Here is a 19,873-nt window from a genome sequence, read left to right on the forward strand (position 1 = left end):
AGTTGTATATTTCAACATTCAACCACACTTTTATCAAATTAATTCTCCTTGAAGTAGACTGAAGTTGACATTTACTGTATTTGAATTTAATGTAGTATTTTTAGTTGCTAAAAAAAGTTTCAGCTGGATTCACTACAGGAGTCATTGAGGAGAGCACATGAATCTTCTTTTTGTATATATACAATGGATTATTTTCACCTTTCAGATGAATTCTTTCACAAGGGAATTCCCTTTTTGGCTACTAAAAAAAGACAGAACATAATACACAATATATCTTGCATAACAAGTCATAATGAAAAAACACTTTCAGGGCAGATGCACAAACAAAAAGTATGATATCCTGATATGATTATCAAGAATAAGTGGCTTGTTTTACATACAGCTGTGTAAAAATTTTTGTTGTGGTTTGCATTTTTTTTTTTTTTTTTTTTTCAAAAATGCAGTTGCATATTTTAGGGTTACCAATACTTTTTGTTCCCATCATCTCCCTCACAACAGTGAGAATTATTTATTCATTTAGATAGCCAGTTGTATGTGTGATACGTTTAAATTATTTGTGTAAAATTATATACTTTAAGAAAATACATTTACTTTGCAACATGATGCCCACAGAACACAATAATCTTGGCTTGCTTATTTTAGTCATACCTGCTTGTTTTTCCAGCAAGATCTGGTAACCTTGCACTGGTCTAGCAGTCCACCAGAAGGAATGTTTTAGAGTGTCCAGGAGAAATATTCAGCCTTCAGAGGAAGCGCAAAGAGAAAGTGATAATTTAATTCGCAAATTACATTTATGAGTCACAGTGAAACAGGCTGGAACATGTTTGTTGTTCTTGGTCTTCAGATACATCTCAGATGTCTCAAAATGAATCAGCTTCAGACCATATCACGCTAACAGATGTAAATGACCAGATGGATTAAACTAAGTGTGAGCTCATAAAGCCCATATTAATTACCAGAACAGGACATTATGGGTGAGTAACAGTCAATGTGGAAATTGCTCAAATCTGGAATTGCTTTTTGCCCCCTTGCTCAGAGTTCTGTTTACCCACTAACACCAAAGCCCAAAACACTGCAACAAGCTAAATCAATTTATCAAAAAAGAAAAAAAGAAAGAAAAAGTTGTCAACATGCAAGCCAAGTAGTCTAAAAAGCTTGGAGAATAAAACTTGGAGAAAATAGATAAAACATTTCCTCTATCGAAGTTCTAGCCAAGCGTTCTGCTTCATAAAAATCCTTTTGGCAGATGTGCAAAAGACCCCACAGAGCACAGGACTCAAGGTCTGTCAGGACACAAGACCACACGTACAGATGACAGAGCAACAGATGCATGGCAAACGTTAAGCACTTGGCTTTGACTTAGCCGTAACTTGTCCCAGTTGAATATGTGTCATGGCGTTGATGGCGAGGAGCCACTGATCACTCAAGCTGTGTATTCCTGTCTCACGGTATTTACTTCACTAATAGATGTTCATTAATCCACTGAGCAATTGAATGGGCTCTATTGCCAAAAATTTCCTGGGATACTTTTTTAATAGTGTTCATTTTTTCCAGTTAGAGGTGTGTTTCTTGGCTGCATGAAGGTCAGACACGAACACACAATTTGCAGGAGGTCCATTCATTCTTTCACAATCTCACATGACACTTTTATTAGCAACGATGAGGTCATGGGTTTGATTCCCAGCAATTACACATACGGATAAAAATGTACTGAATGTATTGACTTTGGGAAAAAGTGTCTGCCAATTGCTAAACAAATGTTATTTCCTTTAAAAATCGTAACCTTATAGAAATATGTGTTGTAACACTTTATTTTAACAGTCCACTTTATACATTCTACAAATTATTATACGTAACTTTATAACTAGATGTCACCTATCAGTCATTAGAGTATAAGTAGACTGTCTGCTTAAAGGGTTAGTTCACCCAAAAATGAAATTTTATTCAACAAATTTGTCTGTCCCGTCATTCTCCTATGCTATTTTCGTTGCAGAGCGTTAGTGTTTACATTCGAACGGCTGCTCAGTATTGGCCGGGTCTGGTCACATGAGCATGAAACATCAAACGCACCTGGATTATCTTGGTAAACACTAAAAAGTTTTTTTTCTTCTTTTTTTTCTACTGGATTCACTACAGAAGTAATTGAGGCGAGCGCATGAATCTTCTTTTTGTATATATACAATGGATTATTCTCACCTTTCAGATTAATTCTTTCACAAGGGAATTCCCTTTTTGGCTACTAAAAAAAAAGACAGAACATTATACACAATATATCTTGCATAACAAGTCATAATGAAAAAACACTTTCAGGGCAGATGCACAAACAAAGAGTATAACATCCTGATCGCTATGCTATTTTCGTTGCAGAGCTTCAGCGTTTACGTCCGAATGGCGGCTCAGTATTGGCCAGGTCTGGTCACATGAGCAGCATGACGCATGTGTGTGATGCTGACGCAGGAGCTGGCAGCTCTGCGATGAAAATAGCCAATTTATTGAATAAAGTCATTTTTTGTTTTTTTTTGTTTTTTGCGCACAAAAAGTATTCTCGTCACTTCATAATATTAAGGTTGAACTCACGTCGCCGGTTTTAACAGTCTTTAGTACCTTTCTGGACCTCAAAAGGTGCAATGTCATTGAGTGGGTACTTAATGACATAAATTTACATTTTGGGTGAACTAACCATTTAATATTTGCATTACATTTTGATATTCCCCCAAAAGACATTCTACTACGTAAATTTTAAAGTACATGTGAACTTATTACTTCAACCCTAACCCTAACCTAACAGTGTACTAATACCAAAGTCCCTTTAAGACAAGTAATTTCACTCGGCGGCCATCTTTGAAACGCCTCTCGGGCATCCTGGGCATCATGCAGCTCCTATCTCTTTGAATGGAAAAACATCAAATTCTCCAAAACTGTTTGTCAACCTTACGATTAAATTTGATATTTGAAATCACCAATGAAATCTAACAACAACCGACTCATAAATTTAGTTTTTAAACGCTCGAATCATGACAAAAAAGATCAGGCTGGATCAAGCTAATGCGCATGCGCAGACCTAAATGCGCGTCTCTTCGGAGGCGCGTGTCGGACTGTTTCTATAGAAACCGGTGATTCTAACGGCCGCTGAAGTGACGCAATGACTTTACCAGTCGGCGATTGGCTCTTGGCTTTAGAAGGCGGGACTTATTCCGCCATATTGCGCGTTACACTTTCTCCCATTCAAAACAATACGAGTGACACGTCTTGTGTTATTCTATAGTCTTTGCTAATACTCTAATGACAGTCAATTGACATAAGTTAGCTGGCATGTAGTTGCAAATTTACTTAGTAGAACATAAAGTGGACTATTGAAATAAAGTTTAGCCATATGTGCATTATGCATATAAAATTGGGTACAGGTGCAGGCAACAATAAAATTTATCTGGGAAAAAGAGAGTGAATTTCCAAACACTGATATTATTAGCTTGCCATCTATTTTATGCAACGGTTCAACCTCTCAGGTCCTCATCAGGTATTCATCATTTTGCCTGAAGATGATCTAAGAGGTCAAAACTTTGCATTTGTAAAATAAAAATTTGGAGCTATTATATTAGTGTGCAGACACTGACCTTTCCCCCATAAACCTTCACTCCATTTCTTCAAAAGTTTCACAGTAACAGCATAATTTTTTTTTCCTGCAGCCCTATATGCAATACTGTACAAAACACATTTGCATCTGTAACCCACGACCCCATGGTGGATAGAGATGGAATTACATATTGTATAAAAGTGAGTGTTTTATTATAAACCTAGCCTGAAATAACATGTATTTGGATATATTATGATGTTTACATGCTTTATAATGCTTACATCACAAAAATATTAAAATAATAATTCATTTACTGAGATATATTAATTATTCAGTTGGGCATCTTATTTAGCTTTGTTTGAAATTAACTTTTTTTTTAAACAAAAAATGACTGAGATTAAACAATAATTGGTGGACCCTCTACAATACCGATGCAGTCTTTCTAGTAGTTGCGTACTCTCAGGGTGTTGAAAAATATACTGTAGATACATGACCAGTGGTACACCTCATAAACACCCCCAGCCAAAATGAATCATGTGGCTCAATATGTGATGTTGGAATATGATGCATTATCTAAGTGAAAGTGACCACCTGGTCTATAACAAATCTTGAGTTCTGTAACATGCAGATGGTAGGGTCAGAATTTGGCGTAAACAGTTTGAATCCATGCTGCTTTTTTCAACGTTGCAGTCTGGTGGCGGCGATGAGTTACTGTTGCTGGGTATATTTCTTAGCCAGTAGGCCCCTTGATACTGTCTGAAAATCATTCACATGCCACACAGCACAAAAAAATTCTTGCTGAAGTTTGCCACAAACCTAAACACCACACAATTCTGTGCTTCAAACTTAGAATAGGCTTGCAGTACAATTCTGTGTGCACAGACTCCATGCTGGCTTATGTATTCCTTTATCGGCCGACTCTCTTCAGATCCTAATCCAACAGAACACCTTTGTGGTGAGATGACATGAGAGGTGTGTTGCATGAATGTGCTGCCAAAAAAAATCAATGAGAACTGGGTGACTCTGTTGGAACAATGCCTAGTTTAATCCAAGCAAACAAGAATTATACTCATTGATACTGAGTGAAAATTTTCTCAAATGATCTGGGTATCTACACTGCGTTCCAAATTATTATGCAATTGAAATATCAGTAAGATTTCAGTACAATAAACATTCAGATTTTAGTTTTTCTAAGGAAATATTTGTTTGTTTGTTTATCCATGTCTTGTTAGATAACTGGTATCAATCTCAGACAAAATAATTTGCCAGGTCAATGGAAACCCTACTTAGAGGTTGTTCCACATTATTAAGCAAGTCACAGTTCTCATGCAATATGGGGAGGAAGAAAGATCTTTCTGAAGATGAAAAGCATGAAATGGTCCAATGTTGTGCAAAAGGCATGAAAACAACTAATATTGTGTGAAACTTAATAGAGATGATCGAATTAGATAAAGGCTTATTAATGAAAGTTCCTATCAAAAAAAAAAATAGTTATGGCCAGTTATGAACTCCACATATCTTGCAAAAGTCATTTTAATACCCTCCATCTCACTTCCCAGTATTCCAGCCCAAATCATCACCCGCCAGCTCCTTGCTGAGGTCGCAGTCTTATTGGAACGTGGTGGCCATTCACCAACCATCCAGAAATCCATCCATTTAGACCATCGATTGTAGTACGGCATTAGTCAGTGAATAAAACTTAAAAATGAGTCTGAGTATGTGTTTCTAAACCCACTGTAAATGTTTTCTTTGTGAGGTTTGGTTAGGAGTGGCTGAAATGCATCTTTACACACAACTGCCAGCCTGCATGGAGAGCTTCTTGAGACTCCAGAGACACCAGCAGCTTCAAATACCTGTTTGCTGCTCAACACTGGCTTTTTTTATAGCTGCCCTTTTAATACAATTCATTTTTTTATCAGGAACTTTCCTCAATAAGCCTTTATCTGACCGAGTTCTGCTGTGCTCTAAATCACTCACAAATCTTATGATAATTCGATAATCTCCATTCAGTTTCACACAATATTAGTTGTTTTCATGCCTTTTGCACAACATTGCACCATTTCATGCTTTTCATCTTCAGAAAGATCTTTCTTCCTCTCCATATTGCATGAGAACTGTGACTTGCTTAATAATGTGGAACAACCTCTAAGTAGGGTTTCCATAGACCTGGCAAATTATTTTGTCTGAGATTGATACCAGTTATCTAAAAAGACATGGATAAATAAACAAACAAACATTTTCTTAGAACAACTAAAATCTGAATGTTTATTGTACAGAAATCTTACTGATTTGTCTCTTGCATAATAATTTGGAACGCAGTGTATTTTATGTGTAATATTACAAAATGTTATTCATTTGTATCAATTAACCTGAATTCAGCCTTTATATAAACAACATTATTTAACAATACTTTATGTATGTATAAATTAAAAGTAAAAGAAGTCTATGGGTCTGAAGCAGCCATGTCTTTGCTATAGTTTCTAAATAACTGCTGCTAATTCTTTTCCGGGTGAATGATAATAATTTCAGACTTAACCTATGGTGAGCAGAAGTCAGTCTTATGCTTTGTCACGATGGAAACCATCTCATCCATAAGCCAGGTCACTGGGGTAACTTGAGACACTACTATAGACACTTTTTTTTTTTAATGACTTTTAAATGTATTGGTGTAATTCTCATTTGAGGTTAAAAACACTGACACGTTTAGTTGTGCTATCACTAAGTTTTAACCTTTGTCAGCGTTTTCACTTACCAATTTGTGAGGGTTAAGCGAAACACACTGAATCTTGTACAGGTCAAGTCAACAACAGACATGGTGTAAAAAAAAAAAGGAAGGATGTTTTTTTCATTATATAGTATTGGTCAGCCACTTCATTAAAACAGCCCTGAGAGGGGGAAAAAAGGGAAAATTCCAGATTGTGGTGAGGGAGTTGACATTTATTGTGTTCCCTTAATATGGGTCTCTTCCTTTTTCTTTTGTAGTACCTAAATAACCTACGCACAAAATTAAATGTGTGTTTCACCTGTAATGCCCCTAGATTTTCAAGGTGCCCCTAAAAAAACATGTACAGGAAGTGTCTAGTTTGATTAAACACAGTCAAAACAAATCAAAATTGCCCCCCCCCCCCTTTTTTTTTTCTTTGGTTTTTATTATAAATAATTTGTTCGTGCACATATTGTTTTTGAGAACATTCTAGTATTCAAAATAACTTACCCTCCCTCTTGTAGTGACATCTCTTCTCTGGTTATGGTTTTTTTTTTTTTTTTGGCACAAGGGTGAGACAATGGCTGCATCCAAAAACGTAGACAGCTGACTTGTTGCCTCAAATCAAAATCAGAACAAATCAAAATTGCCACTTCTTTTTTTTTTTTTTTTATATAAAAATGATTTATCCGTCCACATATTGTTTTTGTGAACATTTTTATACCCTCGTAATCTTTAATCAAAATAACTTATCCTCCCTTTTAACAACATCTCTTCTCTGATTATGTTTTTTTTGGCAGAAGGGGCGAGACAATGGCTGCGTCCAAAAACTTAGGCAGCTGACTTGTTGCCTCACTGATTTGCATACAAAGTACCTCACAAAACTGATTTCAGACAGTTTTCTGAGTCAGAATAATGGTTTAATGATATACAGAAAATTAGAGAGAGCTTTGGTGATAATGAAGCAAATATAATTACTAGTAATTTCAAGCTAGAAATGACATCAGAACTTTACGCACAAACTGACCACCCACCGCAACTTTTAGATGCCATCTTTATTTTTTCGCTCAACTGTCACAGAATGGAACGCACAGGATTGTGGAATATCAAAGATAACGAGAGATACATCTATGCTGCCTTCAAAAGTCGATCAGATGAAGGTATCTCGGAGACAGGAAGTGAAGCTAACATTGGATTCAGACATGCCTTGATGCCTTTCTACCTTGGAATACATCCTTCGAAGGCAGCATTTTTAAGCTTTCGGACACAGCCATTCAGTCATTCATATAGAATGTGATCGCAGCAATAGCAAACTACAATGATCCAATCAATTCCCATATTCCAATTTACTCTTATATACGTCACAATAGGGAGGAAAAGCCTATCACAACTTCTGTTTCATGATGACTTTAAACCCACACCCTCTGTTTATTTGAGATAAGTGTGGTGCAATGTCATGTATCACTATGGGAGAACAAACTGATGTCATAAATCAAAATTCCTCAGTCACTTCAATCCAAACTACAGCCAGCTCAAAAAAAAAAAAAAAAAAAAAAAATCCTCTATGACAAATCAAAGCTGATTTTTAATTCAATCTTAAAAGTGCCCTTGAATGAAAAATTGAATTTACCTTGGCATAGTTGAATAACAAGAGTTCAGTACATGGAAACACACACATTGAGTTTCAAACTCCATTGTTTCCTCCTTCTTATATAAATCTCATTTGTTTAAAAGACCTCCGAAGAACCAACCCGATCTCACGGCAATTCGTACGTATTTTACGAGGTGGCTAAATAGTATGAATTCATACAACCTCACTCGTACTAATTCATACGTTTATTGCTAAATCGTATGTATTTTACGAGTTGACAAATTCGTATGAATTCATACGAATGACCTACCCCAAACCCCGCCCCTAAACCTAACCGTCACTGGGGTTTAGACAAATTGTACGAATTCGCACGAGTGAGGTCGTATGAATTTATACGAAATAGCCACCTCGTAGAATAAGTACGAATTGGTCGTGAGATAGCGTTGGAAGAACAGGCGAATCTCAACATAACAACGACTGTTACGTAACAGTCGGGGTGTATGCCCCCAATATTTGCATATGCCAGCCCATGTTCCCAACATTATGAAAGGCATTAGACAAGGGCGGGCAGTATTTAACGTCTGGATGTGCACAGCTGAATTATCAGACTAGGTAAGCAAGCAAGAACAACAGCGAAAAATGGCAGATGGAGCGATAATAACTGACATGATCCATGATATCATGATATTTTTAGTGATATTTGTAAATTGTCTTTCTAAATGTTTCGTTAGCATGTTGTTAAATGTGGTTAAAGTTTATTACTGTGTATTCACGGAGACAAGAGTCGTCGCTATTTTCATTTTTAAACACTTGCAGTCTGTATAATTCATAAACACAACTTCATTCTTTATAAATCTCTCCAGCAGTGTGTAATGTTAGCTTTAGCCACCGAGTACTATCAAACTCGTTCAGAATCAAATATAAACATTCAAATAAATACTATACTCACATGACCCGAAGCATGCATGCAGCATACATGACAAACGACAAAAAGTCATGAGCTCGATGGGCAGGGAGCATGAGATTTAAAGGGCCAGCAGCCCTGAATCGGTGCATAGTTAATGATGCCCCATAATAGGCAGTTAAAAAATTTTATTTAAAAAAATCTATGGGGTATTTTGAGCTGAAACTTCACAGACACATTCAGGGGACAACTTAGACTTATATTACACCTTGTAAAAAAAACGTTCAATGGCACCTTTAAAACCTTTTGAGCAATATATTTTAAATAATGTCTTTAGTCAGTATTTCGTCATGTTTTACTTGTACTAAAATGGCATACAGTACAGTTGTTGTTGGCAAACATTTTTCCACATTTATTAAATTTAAAACGCATCAACAATCAGAAAACTTTATCAGCATAATACAATGTGGAAACTGTAGTTGTGATAACATAGCTCCAGAAATAATAGCAAATAATATACTGAGGTTTCAGCAGTTTAGTTTTTACAGGTTTGGAGATTTTATCTCATACTGCATTAAGTGTAGTGTGCTATTATCGTGACAGCTGTGAGTTACACATTCTCACTGCCTTTTAACCTAGTGGTCATTCTGTAGCTGATCTAGTCTAGTTGCGTCTGATCTCAATCATGCCTCCAGATAGAACTGATATGAACACTGAGAGTAGTAAACACTGTTGTGGCTTCTCATAGTTCTGTGTAAATGAGGATTTTAACGGCCAATTCCTTTGTGATCTATGTGCCCACTTTGCTAAACTTATATAAACCTACTTCAGGACGTGAAGTAATTTGTGAGTATAAAGGACAGCATATTAGTTAGCTTCTAATAGCATGCATAGTCTTTTAAAAGGGAACTGGGCCAAATTGCATTTGTCTATGTGTATATCAGATAAATATCCCTGCTGTTAAGATTGTAGTTGTGCCAATTTACATTCTCATTCTACACATTAACATGCACTTGAATTGAGCCACAGGGAAATATGCTATGATTTAAATGTAAATGGAAACGACGAAAAATCTATTAAGCTAAAAGGCCTTAATAACAATTAGCACTCAAATAAGATTTGTTTTAATGATTGCTCTCACTGATAATATCACCAAACAGCAGTCTGTCCCAGTATTGATTGATTGTTCCAGAGTCCAGAAAGAGAGAGAGAAAAAAGAATCAAATCTGCCATCAGATTTGCAGGTAAATGCATTTCCTGTGGGTATAAAATTAGATCTACTACACAAATCATATAATACTATGAATGAAGAGACACAAAAATGCATCTTTGCCAATAATGCAATGTTGTATGTAAGACATGAGCGGACAAAAAAGTGAAAAAGCTTATAGGTCAGCTCTGATTATGCAATTATGACTCTTAACATTATTTAATGATCGAGGTCGGGGTGACCACGAGTGAACCGCTGCCCTTTGTTTCTCCTCGTCTCACCCGCTACTCCTTGTTTCTTCTCCTCCTCTCTTTTAGTGGGTGTGCATAATTGCAGAATGTCAGTGCGAACGGCTGGAGATGTGCTCTGGGTTTTCAGCGAGGCAGCTGCCCAGACTCGCTACATTCAGAAACAGCTGGTGCCGTCCATCCAGCCCAGGCAAGAGCAGGTGGGCCTGTCACGACTGACCGCCCCATCCCTGACCCAGCCTCCACCATACGGCCCACAGCAGCCAGAGAGGAGGCTGTGCCAGAACTGTGTCACTCACAAAGACTGAAATAAAATGGAAGATTTGGTACCCAAAGGAATCTCTACCCACTGTGGAGGTAGAGCAGATGTTTCTTGTTGCTTTTGATGAGCAGGAAGGCGTCTAAACCTTTGACATCTAGTGGAGTTTCCGAGTAGCAAAAATGATGTAAGTGGAACAGGGAACAGGGTACAGGGGCTGGATTCATAAAACGTTCTTAAGAATAAAAATCTTCTTAAAAGGATAGTTTACCACAAAATGAAAATTTCAAAATCATCATTTACTCACCCACAAGTTGTTCCAAACCTATATGAATTTCTTTCTTCTGCTGAACACAAAAGAAGATATTTTGGAGTATGTTGGTAACCAAACATTTGATGGTGCCCCATTGACTTCCATAGTTTATTCCCACCCTCCATACTATGGAAATCACAGGGGCACCATCAACTGTTTGGTTACCCATATTCTTCAAAATATCTTCTTTTGTGTTCAGCAGAAGAAATAAATTCATAGAGCTTTGGAACAACTAACATTCTAAAAAAAATCATAAATAAATAATGAAAAATATAAACCCCAACTTGTTTAAATTCCAAAATTAAGGTGTTTGATGAATTTATCGCCTTGTATGAAGTACTAAGCATTAAACAATTATAAAACCTATAAAATACTTTCATCATTGGACTATTTTCCTCAATGAGAATCTCCATATATTGGATACTGAAGTATTTGTTACATTTCTAAATGGTTTCCAGCGAATAAAATATCTTATGACAGTGAATCCCATTAAACAACCACATCTTTTGACATTATTTTTCATTTGATTTTTAACTTGCTACTTCAAGTTAATAAATGGATACATTTACTAAGAGTTGTTAGTAATGATTTTTTTTGTATTCCAAAAATGGTTTTATCCTTAAATGTCAATGTTCTCAAGAAAATATTTGAAACCTTTTTTCCCCCAAGTTTCTTTACCTTAGGAACTTTCTTAACTCTTTTTCTTAAGAAGATTTTTTTGTGAATCTAGTCGGGCTTGTAATGCAATTTGTAGCAAATTAGCTCAAAATAAATATGAATACTTAATCATAACTAGTTATAATTAATTATTAATATTTGAATCAGTTAATAAAATTAACTTAATGTAATAAAATTAATATTACAATCAATTAACCTGTTGTCCAATGAACACACAGTGTTAATTGTTTATTAATTCTAAGAAATGTTCGTTTCCAGGTTGTGGGAAATAACAATCTTATTCTACTAACAGCCTGTAGTCAGGATCGACATGAATAGGGACTCCAGTATATGAGCACAAAACACAGACAACATTTTTTTCATGTGACATGAACAAGACTTTATTAACTAGATTAAACACTTAAACTACTCTAACATTCACACACATACATGCATACAGTTTACCAAGAGAGAGAGAGAGAGAGAGAGAGAGAGAGAGAGAGAGAGAGAGAGAGAGAGAGAGAGAGAGAGAGAGAGCTGAAGCAGAGTACAGGAAGCAAGAGGTTACAGCATTGTTTGACATTCAGCAGATCAACAGCCTTGAGCAAACCATCAGTTAGTTTTAACAGGCCCTTCTTTAAAAGGGGTAAGGATACTCAATGTATCCAATAATGAGAATAAGTTTGATACTTGCATGTCTCTCCAAGTTGAATTAAAACTGTCCTGATGCAATTTGTGGAGGCTTCCGTTGAATCTTTGCTGATATTGTCTTGATGAAAGAGAACCAGTTGGATTCAGAGGATCTTTGGTGAATGGAAGGTCTAGGCCGAGGCCTGGCACAAGCTTGGGGTTCCTTAGAAGCTTCTAGCTTCTTAAAGTGACATCATGACATCAGCATTTATCAGTAAAAGAGAAGAAGAGGAGGAAGAGAAGGAAGAGGGGTTTGATCTTGTGATCAGTGAATATAAGGGGTGAAGATGTCACACCCCCTTAAGGTGTCTGAGCCAATAAGGAGTTGCCCCCTCGGAGGGAAGTTTTACAAGTCTTTGTTCTGTAGCAAGATATTAGCATAAGACACTGGATTGGATGATTGAGAAAAGAACCCTCTAGATTCTTATAATACTAATGTGTCACAGAGTTAGTAACATGTAACATAAATGACCAAATAGGAAATGAAAGTTGGAGTCCGCAGATACCAAACATGCTGCCAATGTGATCTCAGTCAACTATACATTTGCAACTATGGAACATTAATACCAAAATAGTTCAAAAGAGAGAATTAACACATAGAATAAAGCCTATAGAAGGAAAGTCATGAGATGGGAAAATTGGATACATGTTTATACATTTCCTAAGTGGTTATATAGATACTACATAGGATTAAGAGAGTTTATTTGTCCTTCTCAGGAAGAATGAGTCACTAGTCTCTACAGCATTCTTTCTGATCATAAAAGTACCATATATCTGTAACAGAACACCTAGGTTGGTTGTTTTAGGGGGATGGGTTCACAAAACTTTGATAAAGTGAGTTCATAGGTAATTCATTAAATATATTGAATAATTTTGTGTGCCTGATTGGTCCAGACGCTACAAATTTAACAGTGGGAAATTTGATTTAACAATCATTGAATTAGTAGAATTCACATTGCACATATGGACTTCAAACCACCAACTTAGGGTTTAAATGATTAAATATAGATTAAATGACCTGATTATGTTTCCCTGAACCCTTTATTCAAATCTTTAAGACAGGTGAACTTCCATAATTTTCTTGTCTGCTGATTGATTTGCAGTGATATAAGTTCTTTATTACTGCACAAAAAAGGTTATAAAAATGCAAGCTGCATCTTTTTAAATCAAATGTAATCATAAGTAAGTTTCAAGAGTAAAATTAGGCTTACAATCAACCATTATGGTCTCAACAAGGTACTTGATGATGTATCAGTAATGGCCTCTAAAGTTTCCCTTTGATTGATGTACACTATCCTCAAGAGTGTTCCAGATTACTGAATGCTCCAAGTGTCCCTGGAACAGAACATACTGCCTGAAATGAGTGTCCACTTTCTGAACGAGACAAGACTGCATTTAAAAAATAGACTAGAAGCTATGATTATCATGTGTATGTTGAGAGGTCTGTAAATGTCCATGTGCTTTATGCCAGCTCTGGGAGGGAAGACATTCGAAATAATGATTTGGATTGAGAGTATGATTGCGTTTGAAAGCATAATTGATGAAGATGGAAAGTCTGGAATAGTGCAGTACAACATCATGTGAAAGGAACTCTGTGGTCGTAGTGGAATAACAGTGATAACCAGCGACAGGATCATAAGCACCTTTCAGATGTCAATAGTGAGCTGTCTGTGGTTAGGCATTTTAGACAGACACAGTCTGCCCATGATTCTTTGCAAAAACCAGGAACAAAAGGAAATAATTTTAGCAAATGGGTTAAAGGTGTCTGATTCTTAATTTACAAGTGTGCCATCTGATGAGCAAAGCCTTTTTTGAGGTGGTCTGAAAAATACAAAGTTCTGTCATGAAATTCTAGATCATAGAGCAGGCTAATCCTTACTCAATCTGCTTGCAATCACGCCATTCTCTATAGGCCACAGCTGATTGGATCCTGGTTGCTCAACCTCATCCCAATAATTTTCTATAGCAGTTGCAGCATATTTTCAGAAACCCTCCACCTTCCCCAGCTCCACCTGTATAGATCTGCTATGGGTAATTCATGTATGCTATTTTGTACAGCAGCAGCATGTCTTACTTGCTCAGAGCAGTGTGTATGTACTGGCAGTAGCAAGTCCTGTACTTGCTTTGCAGGAGCAGTAGCAAAAACCAACAGCAGCAGCATAGCAGATCTGTTCTGAAACAGACCAAACATATCAACATTGTCACCCTGACAGCATCAAAGTGTCGGCCCAGATTCAGCCCACATCTGATCCGCATGTTATCAACATGTACCAAATGTGGGCTGGATCTGGGCCACACTATTTTGCTGTCTGGGGCATATCCATTACCATGCCAACCACTCAGAGAGTTGTCATGACAGAAATGCCTTCTTATAAACCTATTAGTCAAAGAGCTTTAGTATCTCTATTCCAATATCCTATGGAAATAAATGATTCAAACAATCTACATAGTCAAAGATTTCATATTATTGATCATTTAATTAACGATCTTCAGGCAAAGTGCACAGGAGACCCAACTCACAATTGATTTCAATAGAGTTTGCAATTAGCACATACTTTTCAGCACTAAATTAATTTTAATAATATTTATAATCAACATTTCTTTCACTTCATTCATCATACCTGCCTAAAAATGCTGCTTATTTAGGCTGCTCACTAGCTTTTGGAATGGAGCCATTATGAAGTAGATGCTACTACTCATCTTAAAGGGATAGTTTACCCAAAAATGAAAATTCTGTCATCGTTTAGGTTCTCTCAAGTTGTTCCAAACCTGTATACATTTCTTTGTTCTGCTGTACACAAAGGAAGATATTTGGAAGAATGTTTGTAACCAAGCAGATCTCGCCCCCCCCTTTTTTTTTTCCTACTATGGAAGTCATAGGGTGTGAGATCTGCTTGGTTACAATACTATATAGAACAAAGACATTTATACAGGTTTGGAACAACTACTGAATGATGACAAAATTTTCATTTTTTGGGTGAACTATCCCTTTAACAACTCTACAAGTTCCCAACAATTTCCCACCAGTAGGCCTGTAACACAGTTTGACCAGTTACTTTTAATCATCAAATGCTGAATTGGATCTTTGAATCGTAAACACAATTACACAAAAATAAAGATGCATTTTCTGTCCATCACCACTGGCACTTCACATGCATTAGATTGTGCTGGCCTTTCACAGGTTGAATGAGGCATCAGGGTAATGACACAGCAATCAAGCTATCCAGTGGAATTGACGGGTGAGTTGCTCAAGGCTGAGAGCCTCAAAGATGGACAACATGATTCACAAGTGCTGAGGGTGCCTGACAGAAAAGATTACAGATCTTATAGATATCTGAATGCCCGTACTGCATATATATGCATGTCACTGTAGCTGAATGACTGTAACCTGTTCATAAGGATCTAATGTGTCTGATATCTAAAAACTTTTACTGGCTATGATAATCTAAGTAAATCACAAAAGTTAAAAAGTGGTTTAAAATATTTCATCATCTCATTTAACCATCATAGATTGTAAATCCCACTTCTAAGCTTATTTGTGTTGGTTGAGCAAGTGCTCTTACTGTATATTGATTAAATATAGCTATAATTTATTAAAAAAAGGTGTATTGAGAGACAAAAAATATGACATTTGCTAAGTAGTTCCAGAAATTTCAAGACGCCCTTATTGTATGTGATTGAAAATATCTTCCGCATACTTTGAGAGTGTCATGTCCCAGTAATCTCAGAAATCTTCTGAGATTGTAGTATTGTCAATGTAGTGGAACAGATAGCCATGCTCTACTTAAAAAAACATCCAAAAACACCTCTTTTAAAATCAGTTGCTTCTTAAAATAACATCACTCTTTTATCACATGCTATGACTAACCCTTCACGGAATGCTTTAAGTCTTCCAAAACAACTTTTAGAAACACATTTAGCTTACTGCAGTGCACTTACTGTAAAGAAACAAAGGAAAGTGATTTTTCTTATACTTTTCTGCACAGTATGAACACAACTACTCCTTTCTCGGTTATTGATGTACTGTGAAAAGATCAATGACGTGGTGTTTGTTAGAAATCTCAGACAATAGAAAAGGCTGAACTCTGCACTGTGCAACACATCTAACCCCGCCAAAGGCCTCATTTATTTGATTTATCGACTGTGTCGCTTAGAAAAAGGAAATGACAGAGTCAGCCGAGCAATTACCAGGCACTGGAGAGGCCCGTCTCCAATACTCATAAATGTACCAGCAACCCCTTACATCAGGTTACCACGCCAGTACGTTGATACAAGCACGATCAAACTTTATCACGAATATGTATCTCATAGATATTTCATACACGAGAGTCAAAGTAATAACTTGCATATGGCAGTCATGACCAACTTCAATTTCATCATACCTTATTGGTTTTAAAATGCAATGTGTGTAGTAGCCAAGAGTGACCGGAATAAGAATCACCTGCTAGCTTGTTACAAACCAATATAACCACAGCTACAATATGCTGCCAGTCTCTGGCTTTGTGGAGAAGATGACATGTGTTTTATAATCATAAACATGATTGTGAGTCAGACAGCCTATATTACAGGCAATTTCCCCGTACCATCAGTCAGCCTGCGACTGCACCACATAGACACAATCAGATCTAATTAGCGTATGCAGATTTCTTCATTAAAAGCAGGCAGATGCTAATGAGCTGTTGTATTCCTGATAGCAGGGGGTGACTGGATGTCGTGAATGAGGACAACCTCTGGAAAACCTGTGGGAAATAGCTGCATGCTTCCATTAGCCTCCGCATGGACCCTGGATCAAAAGCACTGACGGTCCAGAGCGGCTGGACACGCTGACAGCAGCGGTAAAACCGTGATTGAGGGGCTTCTGCACCTAATGACCCAATGAATTATTATTGCCGTGTGATAGAACCCTTTGGGCCTAGAATGTGAAATGACCATTTAACACTTCAATAGTGAGAAATTGAATTGTAAATGTCACTTTAAAAAGGCATTTTAAAATGGGTCAGAATATCCTAAAAACACTGTAAAAATCAAGAGTATTAATTTCCATGCTGATAACATACATGAAACTATATAAACTGAATTAAACTTTTTACATTCAGCTGCACTGGTTTTCTTTTTTTTTGCAGTGTCTCAAGCATGACATCCTCTAAATAAAGTAGCACACAAGTTAAAAGAAGTCAACTGTTAAAAACGCTAAACGCTAAAATTAAGACGTTCCTCACATTTTTATGCACAAATGTTTTCTGTGTGAATCTTAATAGTCCATTACAATGTTCAAACCAATTGGCTTAAAGGGTTTATGAACTGGATTTTTTTTTTATAATGTTCTCCAAGGTCAACTTATAATGTTATCAAGATTTTTACATCAAAATAACCCTAATTTAGAGGTAATAAGCTATTTTCTATAATGTTTTGACCCTTTCTTTCAACCACTCCATTTTGAAAAAAGGGTGAAGTGTTGCTGTAATTTATTGTAATATCTTTATTACTCGAAAGTCTTTCAAATATAATTCCTTCAAAGTGAGGGTGCTTTATGTAATGTTATGTAAGTTGACATTTGTGCTGGCTACTGTATTCAGGCCACCAGGGCTGATTTTCTAACCGAGTACTAGCTGCAGATAAAGTCCTTGTTGTTGGTGATTTTAATATCCATGTAGATAATGATAAAGACGCATTGGGATTGGCATTTATAGACATTCTAAACTCTATTGGAGTTAGACAACACGTGTCAGGACACACTCGTTGTAATCATACTTTAGATCTAATATTGTCACATGGGATCGATATTTGCAGCAGAGCGATGTCATCTAAAGCATTAATATGCTTTAAGACAAACCATGTGCAAATTCATAAGTCAGCACCAGTATTTCACAGTATTTCATGTTTAAACCTGCAGTAAACCAAAAACCCGCGGTTTGAAATCGGTGGTGTTTGTGATGTCACAGATTACCTTGTCACAACAACAGGCTTTAGCATATCATTAAATATGACTGCTCTGAAGCAGGAATGTCTCAAGAGAAGCCAAGTTATCCCGGTAAATTTTCGGTAAATTGTGTACATTTATTAATATAGCGAGTCTATTACGATGATGTTATGATGAACTATAAGCCGTTCTCCGCTGACGTTCTGAGTTGTTCAAAGTGTTTGTAACGATACTGATTGTTAGAAGGCAGCTGTCTGACTCTGTCTGAAATGAAGAACGGGAACAGACCGGTGTGTGTAACATTAGTAACATATTATTAGCCGTTTGATAACGTAGTCAAGAAAAAGGCTAATTACATTAATTCATATTAATTAATGACAGAACCGTCGAAAGGGCTTTGCCAAGTGTGCGAGAGCATAGTGGCTCTCGCCAAAGTAAAGTGACAGCTGACTTGAAGTAAAGCCAATAAAGTTTATGTTTTTGTCCATCAAAATACTTTAATACTATAAAAGATAGCTAAAACAATATTGCTCTGAGCGTGTGCGTGTGATTCTTGTGCATATGTCAGTCAGTGTGGCACGTCAAATTCTGAGAGAGCTATTCAGTCCATTATAAATTCTGATTTTGGCCGCCTGATAAGTAAATACGCTGGAAATCCGCGCTCATTCAAAGATGTTCATTTATTTCATGTAGCCACAACACAAACAACAAATTGCCTCATCGTCACTGCAGCAACAGTAGACTCTCCGAGCTGGTGTGAGTGAGTGGAGGCGGGGCTAATTTGCATATTCATTGATCCATATGTTACATTCAAACTATTTTAAGGCATGAAGATTTTTTTTTCAGTTGAATTTGTTTTTTTAAATATGTAATTTTGGTGATCAAAGATGAGTTTTAAGGGATAAAATAATTGACTACAGGTGGACTTTAAAAACTGCTAGATCTTATTTCTCAAATCTTTTAGAAGAAATAGACGAAGACTCTGCTATTCTTTTATAGCCTATTTAGAATGATTTTTAGAACTATATCTTTATCATTATCTTTATAGTTAGTGAATGAGCCTTTATGTGTCAAAAGATCAAGGGAAATTTGATTTCTCAATTCATGACCCCTTTAATCAAGATAAACAGTATAAAAATATTAGTTATATTAATACTGAAGTCCTCTGAAACTATTTGAATTGCAATTGATAACTGAGACGCAAGATGATGGCTGTTGCATTTGCATGAAACAAGCAAAATCCAATTGACTGCTTGATGGAAGTGTTGGTATCAGTTTCCTGGAAAGGTCATCTCGTTGCCATAGACGGCCACAAAACATCTGACCACTGGATGGCTCTATTGACCAATAAGAATCAGGTATTCAAGAATGCACTGCAGTAGCTGGCATTCAGATATTTTTACTGGAAAACAAAAAACAAAAACATTCATGATTAGGAAAATGATGATTAGCAATGCAATATGGCCTTGGTTCTGTTTGAAGAGCTTATTTGTGATGCACACTTGACACTGTTCATAGTGCCCAGCGGGGTATTAAGCTGATGTATATATTTGTGTTCTTTCAATTCATCCAGCATACTGGTAGTGCTCTGTTCATGTACATGTACCCATGTATATTCATAAAGTCTGATATGCACCATAAGGTTATTATCCATAAATGTCAGCAGATAATTAATTAGTTCTCTCTTCTGGCTGCTCCCTGTGTCTCATTAGCAAAGCATGGACGACTAACTCCATTCATATTCATACCAAAAATATACAGACCTACTCTTTCTCTGTCAGAGTACAACCAGATTTCTGTGTT

This window comes from Chanodichthys erythropterus, chromosome 14 (genome assembly GCF_024489055.1).
Source record: "Chanodichthys erythropterus isolate Z2021 chromosome 14, ASM2448905v1, whole genome shotgun sequence".
NCBI classification, from domain to species: Eukaryota; Metazoa; Chordata; class Actinopteri; order Cypriniformes; family Xenocyprididae; genus Chanodichthys; species Chanodichthys erythropterus.